The following is a 12,389-nucleotide window of genomic DNA, read 5'->3' as shown; positions in this document are numbered from 1 at the left end:
CACGTTTAAAACAATTTCAGAAGTACCAAAATTCAAACATACATTACCCTCTCATCTAGTCCTCTCTTTCCCAGTAGTTATTTAGTGAGATGTCTCTGTTGGAGGGATTTCCATGCTTAGGGATCAAAGATCTCTCCCATAAAGTGGGTCTAATTTTTCTATTGAGACATACTATAACACATATCTCCCCTGCCCCTTCTGCTGTACATTTTAGGTCGAGCCTGAGCAGCGCATGCTTTGCTCTGCATGCTGTATTGATGGATAGAATTGAAGCTAGGCCCATTTCATGCCCATCTTTTCAATTGGCTCCTGTTACTGTCCTTTCAAAATCATTGCTTTTGATTGATAAATAGGCTTAGTATTCCATTCTTGGTACTGCCTTGTCTGCATTTGTAACCTCTCATAAGGACCGGACTTTTTACTTGTGGTGTTACACTGGCTGCTTTATCTAGTCTGCGAAAACTATTTTCTTGAATGATTCTTTCATGACCTATGACGTGCTTTCCTACAAAGCTATACCAAAGAAGATGATGGACGGACCGTTTGAGCAAATCAAACACTCACCCCCAGTCAACTGATCTGGGTTTAATCCATCATCATTCTTTAGCTCACTCCCCCACCCCAGTTCAGACATGGCCATATGCAAATCAGTCTGACCCTGTGCCAAATGGGAACAGTCCAGCCCAAACTGCCAAGCCATGTCTTCCCTGGACCGGAAACAAGCATCCTGTACCGGTTTCTGGCTAATCAGCTGTCATCAGCCAGGCTAGCATGAATCCAGTGGCAAAGTGAGCAAGGGACCCACGTCTGGGCATACCCTGGCAACTTGGGGCGAACAAAGTGATACCAAAGGGGATGATGGACGGAGCGTTTGACCATATCAAACACTCGCCCCAAGTCAACTGATCTGGGTTTAATCCATCATCATTCTTTAGCTCACTCCCCCACCCCAGTTCAGACATGGCCATATGCAAATCAGTCTGACCCTGTGCCTCATGGGAACAGTCCAGCCCAAACTGCCAAGCCATGTCTTCCCTGGACTGAAAACAAGCATCCTGGGACCGGTTTCTGGCTAATCAGCCGTCATCAGCCAGCTAGCTTCAATCCAGTGGCAAAGTGAGTAAGGGACCCACGTCAGGGCATACATACCCTGCCAATTTAGGGCGAACAAAGCGATACCAAAGGGGAAGATGGACGGAGCGTTTGAGCAAATCAAACACTCACCCCCAGTCAACTGATCTGGGTTTAATCCATCATCATTCTTTAGCTCACTCCACTACCACTGTTCAGAAATGGCCATATGCAAATCAGTTTGACCGTTGGTCGCTCTCAGTCTTGGAGCAGAAGCTTATGGATAGCCTCTTCATGTCCTCATAAAAGACACCATATTTAAAGAATTGAGGGATTTGGACAAAGCGGCAACTGGGTGTTGCTAATAAGCAAAAACTGTGTTCATGAGGAACTCCTTTACCTAAAGAATATAATTTCTGCAAGGAAGGTATGACTTGCGTAAATTAATCAAAGACAAGAAAAAACATATAAAGTAGGACCTTAATCCAATTCAGTCAATCAATATTGCCTAGATTTTTGATTTAGAAGCCCACAAGACAGTTTATCAAAGCCGTACTCACTTCAGCCGAAATTAGTATAATTTATTTTGCAATCACAATATTCAGAAGTACCCAAAACGTCATAGCAAAAAAAGTTACACTAAGTATTTACACTATATACAATTTCTCTGTGATTTTGTGAACCTCAAGTGAAGTGAACATAACCTAACAGTAGTATAAATGACAAAGAGGCCCTCTTAACAATTATAATATAGTTAATTGTATTTTGTTTTTCTAAGGCTCTCTCTTTCTACTAGACGACGTTTCGACCCTCTTGTGATCGGGGTCTCTTCAGGGCAGTAATTCTGGGGACATAGTTAGCACACAAGGGTTCCATACATAGATGTCTTCTTGGTTAAAATCTGGGTAATTTCAGTGGTGTCCAGAATGAGTATTCCAGGATTCAAATAGCCAATGGAACTATAGGTGTAACCAAGGATACAGAGATCAGAGGACCGATGTGCAGTAGCAAGTTGATTAATCTCGTGGCTCCTCCAATAGAATTCAATACAGATTCGGTGATGAGTAATTTAATTACTGCCCTTTCAACCGTCACAGATTTTATTCCAAACCTAGTCTGACCTTTCATGGCCACCAATCGCCAGTGGGCGCAGGATTCGCCATTACCTCCCCCACTGGCGCACAATCAGGTTGGACAGATGGGTTTTGCAGATAGTCCGAAGGGGCTACTCTTTCTCCTTCGAGACTACCCCTCCATCCATGCCACCTCCGTACCATCGCATGTCGGAGGATCATTTGGACCTTCTCCAGCAGGAAGTTGAGGCTCTCTTGGCCAAGGAGCTATTGAGCAAGTTCCTGCCCCAGAAGTAGGTTGTGGTTGCTATTCGCACTACTTTCTGGTGCCCAAGAATGACAAATGCCTGCGTCCTAACTTGGATCTCAGGAACGTGAAACGCTTCCTCCGGAAGGAGAAGTACAAAATGTTGACGCTAGCTCAGGTCCTGTCTGCCCTCGGAGACTGGATGGTAGCGTTTCACTTGCAGGACGCTAACTTTCACATCCCCGTCCTCCTGGCCCACCAGCATTACCTGCGGTTTACGGTAGGCCATGAGCACTTTTAGTTTACTGTGCTCTCCTTTGGCTTTACCAGTTCGCCTCGGGTGTTCAGGAAAGTGGTAGTGGTGTTCGCAGCTCATCGGCACAGATCAGGGGTTCCAGTCTTCCCCTATCTCGACAACTGGCTGTTGATGGCGGGCTCGCACCAGGCAGTCGTCTCCTTCCTCCAGACTACGACGGACCTCCTGCACTCGCTGGTGTTCACTATAAACATGCCAAAGTCACATCTGAGTCCCTCTCAGAAGCTCCTTTTCATCCAAGTGGTTCTGGACATGATGCAGTTTCGGGCTTATCCTCCCGAGCAGCGTGTCTGGGATATTCGGGCTTCAATTTCGATTATTTTCAACCTCCGTCCCGTGTTTCGGTCAGGATGACCCTGAGGCTGCTGGGCCTCTTGGCCTCCTGCATCCTGCTGGTAGATCATGCCAGGTGGCATATGCGGGCTCTGAAGTTCCAGTGGGCACAGCATTAGGGGAATCTGTCCGATTGCGTTCAGATATCGGAGGCACTGCACGACAATTGCAGTGGTGGCTAACAAACCAGGATTGGGTCAACGGCAGATCCTCTCCCTTCCCCAGCCAGAGTTTACTGTGGTGACGGATGCATCACTTCTGGGGTGGGGCGGCCACATTGGGAGAGGCATAGATCAGAGGCCTCTGGTCTTCGGCTGAGTCGGGGCTCCTCATCAACCTTCTGGAGATCCGGGTGATCCGTCTTGCACTAAAAGCATTCCTTTTCTCTGTCTGGGGAAGAGTAGTGCATGTTTCACGGACAACACCACCGCCATGTGGTACTGCAACAAGCAGGGCAGGGTGGGGTTGTGGACCCTTTGTCAAGAGGCTCTCCATCTCTGGACATGGCTGGAACATCAGGACTTATCCCTGGTGGTTCAACACCTGGCAGGTACACTGAACCCAAGGGCGGACAAACTGATCCGCAGGTGCATGTAGGATCACAAATGGCATCTTCACTCGGAGGTGGTGCAAGGTCCCTTTCAGCAGGGGGAAGTGCCTTGGTTAGATCTATTCGCCACCGAAGAGAATGCGTAATGTCAGCAATTCTGCGCGTTGGAATTTCCAAGGCGGCACTCGCTAGGCGACTCTTTTCGTCATGAGTGGAGTTGCAGTTTTCTATATGCCTACACCACTTATTTCCAGAGTGCTGAATAAGATTAAGCAACACTGGTCCCAAGTCATTCTTGTGACTCCGGATTGGGCACGAAGAGTCTGGTATCCCGAGCTGTTACACATGGCCATCGGTCCTCCGATCAGACTGCCTCTTCAGAAGGATCTTCTGTTGCAGCAGCAGGGAACGGTCCTCCACCTGTCCAGCCTCCACCTCCTTGCGTGGAGATTGAGCGGCAACAGTTGACAGCCTTCGACCTTCCTCCCGAGGTCTGTGATGCTATCTTGGGAGCCAGGCGTCCCTTCACTAAGACGGTATACTCCTGCAGATGGAACAGATTTGTGGCATGGTGAGTAGCAAATGCTGTGGATCTCCTTTCTGCCCCTCTTTCTGAGGTCCTCTTGTTCCTCCTTTCTTTGGCCTGCAGGGCTCTGCTCAGGACGCTCTTAAGGGCTATCTCTCAGCCATTTCAACCTTTCTTAAGCTTCCTGATCAGCCTTCTCTTTTCAAGTCCCCTGTTGTAAATCGCTTGCTTAAGGGCATTACTACTATTTTTCCGCCTGCTACCTTCATAATGCCTCAGTGAGACTTGAACTTGGGTCTTACTTATCTTATGTGCGCTCCCTTTGAGCCGCTACATAACTGTCCTCTCAGAATTCTCACTTTAAAGATAGCCTTTCTGTTTGCCATCACCTCTGCTCTGCTCGTAGGGTGAGTGAGCTCCAGGCACTTTCATCAAAACCTCATTTTCTGGCTGTTCATCCGGACAAGTTTGTCCTTCAAACTCGACCCTCTTTTCTTCCCAGAGTGGTTACTTTCCACATTGGTCAAACCATCACTTTGCCCACCTTCTCTTTGCCTCTCCATCCTTCTAAGGAGGAAGAGAGGCTCCACCGTCTAGATCTAAAACATGCGCTTTCATTTTGTTTGGATCGCACCAAGCAATTCTGGGTGGATGACCAGCTCTTTGTTGGCTACGTGGGCGCCAAAAAGGTCGGGCTGTGCACAGACAGACCATCTCAAGGTGGGTCGTTTTGTGCATTAATGCCTGCTACTCCTTGGCAAAGAAGGATCTTCCATGGGGTCTGCGCGCTCAGTCCACCAGGGAGACAGCAGGTTCCACTGCTATGGGACGTGGATTCCCCTTCAATGACATCTGTCAGGCAGCTACATGGGCATCTCTGCACACGTTCACAAAAGACTACTGCCTGGACTGCGAAGTCTGGGGAGTCTTTGGCCGTACTGTTCTCCAGGACTTTCTGGTGTGAACTTGGTTTGCAGACCCACCTCCGGGGTTAGTATTGCAGGGGTATCTATTCTAAAGTAAGGAATCTATACCTAATTGTCTCTTTCAGATGACCAAGTTACTTACCTTCGGTAACAATATATCTGTAAGAGACATAGATTAGTTGTAGATTCCTTACCGCCCTATCCCTCCTCCCCGTTCTGAGAACTGACTTATAGGGTCATGGAATTCCTTTCAGGGCCCTAGTTTTGTGCCCCAGTGGTCAGTGTCTTGCAGGGCTCTGCGCTTCTGGCGTGGAATGTTGTGTAAAAGAAATCGGTGCATGAGGGCAGCATCTAAGCAGCTACCGCAACATCATCCCGGTGACCACGACGCCAAAGACGAACGCGGAGCCGACCGGCGCCACATTTCAAGGCGCAGGAGTACTGCTGACGAAAAATTCTCCGGATCCAGTCTGACACCTGGGGATAATTCTAAGGTAAGGAATCTATTACTAATCTATGTCTCTTACAGATATATTGTTACCGAAGGTAAGTAACTTGTTCTTAATGTCCTTATTATGCCAGGCCGTCACATATTGTTTAAAAATTGATGATACCTTTTTGATGACTTTTTCAGGCCTGCTTATTTACCATCCTCTCTGGCCAAAGGCATATATTGCCTTGTATCTGGGAATTTTTAGAACCTCTCCTCCTTAAGTCGAAATTTACTAGGTGGTTTTACTTTTTATCTTGAAACACCCTCTTGTAGGGAACAAAGTCTTGTTTACTGACACCATGACTGGTTTCGGTTTATGCAAACAGTGGATTCTCCATCTTATGCATCTGGTCATACTCTTGATTGTAATTTTACAAAGAATCCACTTCTTCAAGCCTGGTAAGCACTTCTGTGCAGTCGGTCTGATCTTTTGGGTGTCTCCTTCTTTCTTCGATTGCCCAGGTTCAGACCATTGTAGAGCCTTGTGCCAAATGCTTAGACATGTGCCTGGAAAAACATATCTGATTATAATTTAAGTAAGTAGGGCACTACCTGCAAGATCCCCCACATTATATGAGGATGCTGACTGAGCCGTGGTAGAGTACTCAGAGTGGCTCAGTAATGCTTTGTTACTGTTGTGTCACTAAAAACTGTCAACCACCATAGGGCCAAACCATTCAGCTCCTTGGTTTTCCGATAACCTTAAGCTTCTAAAAGAAAATTGTAAGTAGGAGTGTAAATGGGGGTTACATTATGATCCTCATGACCATGCAAAATTCAAGATTTTAATTTAAACAGGCTATTGAGGAAAAATCGAAATATTGCACTTTTAAAATCAGTAATGCAAAAAATATATCAAAGGAGCTTTTCAACGTAGTTTATATGCTTTCCTGTCCCAATAGTCCAATCTGTATAGAGGTCTCACAGACTTTCTGCACCAATTTTACAGTTTTCTTTTAAACCAATATAAGCGATATCTAATCTGAATTCTCTCTAACAAATTATCTTGACCAGTCAGGCTTTGTCACTTGCTTTGCAGAGACACCCAATGGGAGCATCCTATCAACTTCCCCTCTCTCTCCATTTCCCAAGTTAAGGCCCTCATTATTAACATTGTCAGGATCACCTTTGTATTTCTGTCCTCTTAAGAGTCTGCAACTTGTCCCTGATATTGTTGCCAATTACCTAACTATTATGTTTAACTTTATTTTGGAGTCTGGTGTATTCCTAATGGTGTGGGGAAAAAAGCTATAATTATCTCTCTTATTAAATAAAATCTAATCTTGATCCCAAAGATTTCAGAAACTATCACATTGTACCCTTCTTTCCTATGCCTGCTAAGATACTTAAATATGTCAATCAGTAACTGGTGACTGATAGATACACATGAGCTCCTGGACCCAACTCAAACAGGTTTCAGATGTGAGCACAGTACTGAGTCGGCGCTGGTGGCAGAGGCATATATATATATTTCTACCTTTAGTTTCTCGATTGAAGAAGCAATTGCACATATGTGATTTGGAAGATTTGCTACTCGAAAGTTCCATGGCATTGATGGTAAGTTGGATGGACATTTACAGGTATTTATGTTGGTTTGAATTGGATACCGATGAGTATGTTTCCTGGTTTTCAATCTATTCTTGTCACGGGGTGCACTTTTTCATTTCTGAATACGGTGTTTGACTGCAAGTCACGTTTTGATATGCCTCATATTTACTTCAATAAGAAGATTATGAGACACTCTATGGTTTAGGCTATCTGGCAGTCACTTCAGTGTCTAGAAAATATTTGTATATAGGTTCCCAGTATACATGTAAATATTTGAATGACCATAGCTTATTTAGATGTACATTTGTAGATGATCTAATCAATGGAAGACAAATAAGGTGTTTTTGATGCTGTAGGTTGTTTTTGCAAAAGTGGTTACTCTGAAGCCCAAGTCCTGATGAGGCCTGGATGTTGAGGGCTGAAACGCGTCGACAATACAATGGAAGACACTCATAAAAATTTAATTTTATAAATAAACTAGCAGCCCGTCCTGACATTGTCCAGGGATGAATTGCTGTCGGCCAGTAGTATATTGTTTTGTAGGATTTCGTTTTGATAGCATTTCTTATCTGTGACAGGCCTGTGAAACGCTCCTATTCACAGTGCACTGCTGATGCACTTAAGAGTGCGCGTTCAGTAGTGTGTGAACTGGAGTTGCCCTACTTTTTTTTCCTTGCAATATTATATAGCGTGAACTCGACAACATGGCATGAGCATAATTTACATTACAGAAGAACATATTCATTTGTGGTAGGCATGGGGAGACAAAGCGATTTGCCTGGAATCACAGGATGTTGAGCTGATGCCGAGATTCGAACGTAGCTCCCCAGCTCTAAAGTTCGCAATTTTAGAACTTGTGGCGGGAGGTGTGTCTAAAAGTGTATGTTGGTGCTGGCCATCAATGAGAGAGACCTGTGCATTTTTAGGTCTCGCCTAGACGAAGCAAAAGTGAAGCTTTTGCGTCTAGGGCGAGACAACTTATGCAATCACTCTTGGTGGAATGTGGACAGCAGACTGTCACGAGCTTCTCCTGCCGGAGATTGTAGCTCGTGAGCGCGCACGTCGCCGTGCCTTATATTCCCATGCAAAGAAAGGCTCACGCACGCATGCGCACATACACACACTGTATACACACACACACACGCACCCCCCCTTAAAGAAAGGCTCATGCACGCATGCGCACATACACACACTGCATACACACACGCACCCCCCCTTAAACAGACACATGCGCAGACAGACGCACGCACGCACAGACACACTCCAACAGACACACACGCGTACACCCCACCCCCACCCCCACTCACCCCTCCTCTCCCTCACCACACTCACCTGTTCTGGCGGTGCTCGGCGGCGGTTCAGCCTCTCGGGCGGCGGTAGCGCTTTGCGGGGCTCTCTCTCCACATGAGAGCCCCGCCTTCCCCATGCGCCCGGCCGCTCTTCACCCGGTCCCCCATCTCGGGACCGGGACTCGATCAGGAGCCCTCGGGGCTCCTCGGACAGTGGCTTCCCTCTCGCGCCGCGATGGGGGCGGGACTTCCGGTTGGGGCCGCGCTGCGATTGGCCGGCTGCCCAACCGCTTCCGGGTCGTCGCAGGCGGCCCGGCGGGGACTCTACAAACTCCTGGGCTGCGGCGGTGAGTTGAAGGCACACGAGGGGTGGGCCCCTCTCTGATTTAAGTATACCGCGAGGAAGGCACTCGCACACACACACACTCACACAAACAAACACACCCAGCGACACATATCAAGGCTCTAATAACGGGTCTCTAAATATCTCCGCCATTATGATGTGAAGGCAACATTTCTCAAAAGAAGCGTGCTCGGTTTTTTTCTTCTCTTATTTGGGCACTGCGCCTAATTAAAATGAGGCCACACGCTGCACAAACAGTGTTTCTGAACTGTGCCTCACTAAATACTGAACAGCATAATCACTGCTTAGCATTCACAAATTAATGACTAGCGATTTTTAAACAGCTGACAAATGTGAAAAAATGTAGACTTCTTTTTTTGTTGTTTTTTTTGTTTTTGTTTTGAATCCAATACTGTATTTTTTGCATGACATAGTAATGGTTGACCGATCATTGTTAGATTCCAGGCAGATCGATGGCAGTTCTAAGCTACTGACTGGACAGTAATCAGTGCAGGCAGCAAATGATAATTACCCGGGATTCTTTGGCTCACTGTCACGTGAACTTCTGCCCTTCAGTTTAATTTCTTATTCAGCTTCTCACTGCTGCGTCTAATTGAAGCTCGGAGTTTGCTAAAGGAACCACTGCGCTTTAATGATCCAGTTCCATCCCCATTCCATTCTACGCTCATACTCACTTCCTCCCCTCCGTCTGGCCCACTCTCGTACTTTACAACATCAAGGCTTTCACGGCTTTGCCTTTTCTCTATGCTCTCAGGATCATTTAGTACATCAGCAACTCTCTGTTTGTGAACATTGTCCAAACCCTGCTTACGAGACCTCATCGCTGCCTCTTCTAATGTTTCAGCAGCTTCAAACTTTCCCTGACGTCTGTAAAGTGCCCCAAGGTTCTTTAGTGTAGTCGTCACAGGAGGACTGTCTACATTGCAAGCTTTGTACCAGCCGCCATACTCTCCAAATGACGAGCCATCTTTCAGCTTTCCTTTGCATTCTTCTCTCTCTTCTGCATGCATCCAAATGGGTTTGTTTTCATCATCAACAGAGTCAAACTCTCTTTCATGTGCACGAGTTAGAATCTCTTTGTATAATGTTTCTGCTTGCTTGAATTTCCCTTGTTTCAAATAGCAGGATGCCAAATTATTTTTGGTTTTTGCCACGTTTGGATCATCTGGCCCAAGTTTGGTTTGGTAAATCTCGAAAAAATGTAGACTTCTGAATACAAAATAGGTTGACATTTTGTTACGAACAAATGTTGGTATTGCGGCCGCAGTTTGTCAGAGGGATATCTTGCGATTACAGAACTGTTCTGCACGCAGTTTTTATGAGCAATTGCAAATGTTTAAAACAGTGTACAGTTATGTAAACGTTGCTTGATCTATGTGTGGCTAGATTAGCGTAATATTTACATGCGAGCTGCAATGAAGGATGATATGTGGGGATGAGCTGAAGTTACGTATTTGTCAATGGTTTATTTATTCCAGAGTCTCAGAAAGTCAAATGCACTTTCATGAAATAATGTCTCCTCTTTTGTTGTTTCAAAGCGCCTAGGCCTCAAATGTGGACTGAAAAGCTCTAGTTAAATACCAATACAGTACAATACAATGTTTGGTGTGTCTGAATCATATCCAATGAGCAAATATGTGCACAAGTGCCACGCATAAACAAGGCCTATGCCCCCCACACGGTTCAAAATACCCCATTTTCTGACTCAGTTTCTGCACACCTACACTGCCCTCTACCTAAAGAAAAAAACATCCAGGCAGCTTACCGTGTGACCCCAAGGCCCAGCCCAAAAGATGCAGTGAACAACATGAGTGAAAGGAGCCCCAGCTTATCTTGGGCCACACCAATGCTTGACAGAGGCTTGTGGTCGCAAAGTGCATGTGAGTTTTTTAAATGCTGTACTCAGTGATTTGTAGTCCTTAACAATTGCACTGCTGAATGTGGACTCTCCTATTGGCTATCGAGATTGGAACTGTACGTTTTCTGTCCAACCCATACAGCCCAGTTTTCAGTTCCTTGTACTTTGCCTGTTATAACGCTCGTAAAAGTGCTCTCGGGTCATTTGTTGTGCTACCAATCTCACTGCTGCATGCTGTTGTCTCTCCCGCTTGTGCCTATTAATGTGCATCTTCCATCCAGTCCATGCAGATGCCATGCCGGTCTATTGTCCATAGCCTTTTGTTTGGTCTTAGCTTCTTTAAAGTAATGCACTCGGGTCACGGGTGGTGTACTATGCTTACTAGTCTTATCTGCATGTTGTAGACTTCAACGTAGGTATAGAGTGCTACGGGTGCTATCCCCTCTCCTTCTCAAAATACCAATTAGAAGCTCTTCCAGCACTGGATCCCGTGATTCACTTAAATACCTTTTCGTATGCCTAGATGCGCTACCTGATCGCCTAATCATGGCCGTTTTAGTCTCACGCATTGCAGCGGACATTCTAAATGGTCGCTACAAATTTGAGCGCGGCGATCGCTTCTGAGCCCCTCTCTTTGACATGCTCACCCATTAGGCCACAAGCATGCCAGTTTGATTAGCGAAGGCACGTCGCCATGTTCACTGTGGCAACTGGATAATCGGTGCAGCATGAATCCATGAACAACTCACACCACTAGCATGCTCACAAAAGTTGCGAGCATTCACAGTTTTTAATTGTTCATTTTACTGCTCAACACTGTGGTTTGATGCATGTTTTGACCACAAGCTCCAACAAATCGGCATAAGCACTGATCCCTTACCAATATTGACCGACCTATAGTTAAAAATAGCCACTTGTGGTAACTTGGCATAATGGGTTTTATCGACAGGTGGCATTTCCCCTCTCCGTAAAGGGTTGAACTTACACCTGTAGTGCTGCTCACTATTATGGTCAGCAGCGCTGATCCTGCCCACTCCTTAATACGGGCACTGATGTTGGGAAAATAGGGGATGTACACTCAAATGAACATGCCCATTGCACGTTCGGCCTATATAAAACTACAGAAAACATTGGTTGAATTGGTATGTAGATCAGTTAGTTATGGGAAATCATGGGCTCTTGTGCTCCTTGAAAGGGATGCACGGTGGGCGTTAGTGCACTCCTGTAGTGGCTGCTCCGGTTTCACTCCGTTCCCCCCTCCCCTTTGGCTGCAGACGGTCACACCTCATGTATTCCTCAGCAGCAGCGTTTCGGTGATAGAAGCTAACTCATCACTTGCTGTGCCCACACTGTTCTTTGCCCTGTAATGAGCGCTAAACACGATCTCTTCGGGCACTCGGCGAACTATACTGCAGTTCAAATTGAGTAACATTTATTTGCATTCCAGGCATAGATTGTCATTTAAGAGATGGTAACACCGGTTTACAGGTTCTCATTATTAACTTACAAATCACTAATTCTTGACTTGTGTGTGTGGGTCTCTGTGTGTGTGTGTTTTGGACTCTGTGTGTGTGGCTCTGTGTGTGTGTGTGTGTGGGGGGGGGCTCTCTGTGGGTGCAAATGCAATAGGTCTCACGTTTGAGCGAGATTAAGGTATTGACATTATAAATGACAAAGCCATTTATTTATCTGTTTTCAAAACCAACACATAAATAAACATTTTGTCATTTACAATGCCAATAGCTCTAACTTTGGCAAAGGCGAGACCGTTGCATTGTAAATGCTTGTTCAAATG

At 45.9% G+C, this 12,389-nt stretch overlaps 1 protein-coding gene across 2 annotated transcripts in view; it reads left to right on the top strand.

Annotated features, from left to right (window-relative positions):
- The window catches only part of SLC17A5 (solute carrier family 17 member 5), a 402,583-nt gene that overhangs the window by 177,661 nt on the left and 212,533 nt on the right, over positions 1-12,389 (top strand). The window lies entirely within an intron of this gene.

Source organism: Lissotriton vulgaris, chromosome 6, assembly GCF_964263255.1.
Source record: "Lissotriton vulgaris chromosome 6, aLisVul1.2, whole genome shotgun sequence".
NCBI classification, from domain to species: domain Eukaryota; kingdom Metazoa; phylum Chordata; class Amphibia; order Caudata; family Salamandridae; genus Lissotriton; species Lissotriton vulgaris.
The sequence above is the reverse complement of the archived record's forward strand: the minus strand, read 5'-3'. Positions and strand labels throughout refer to the sequence as shown.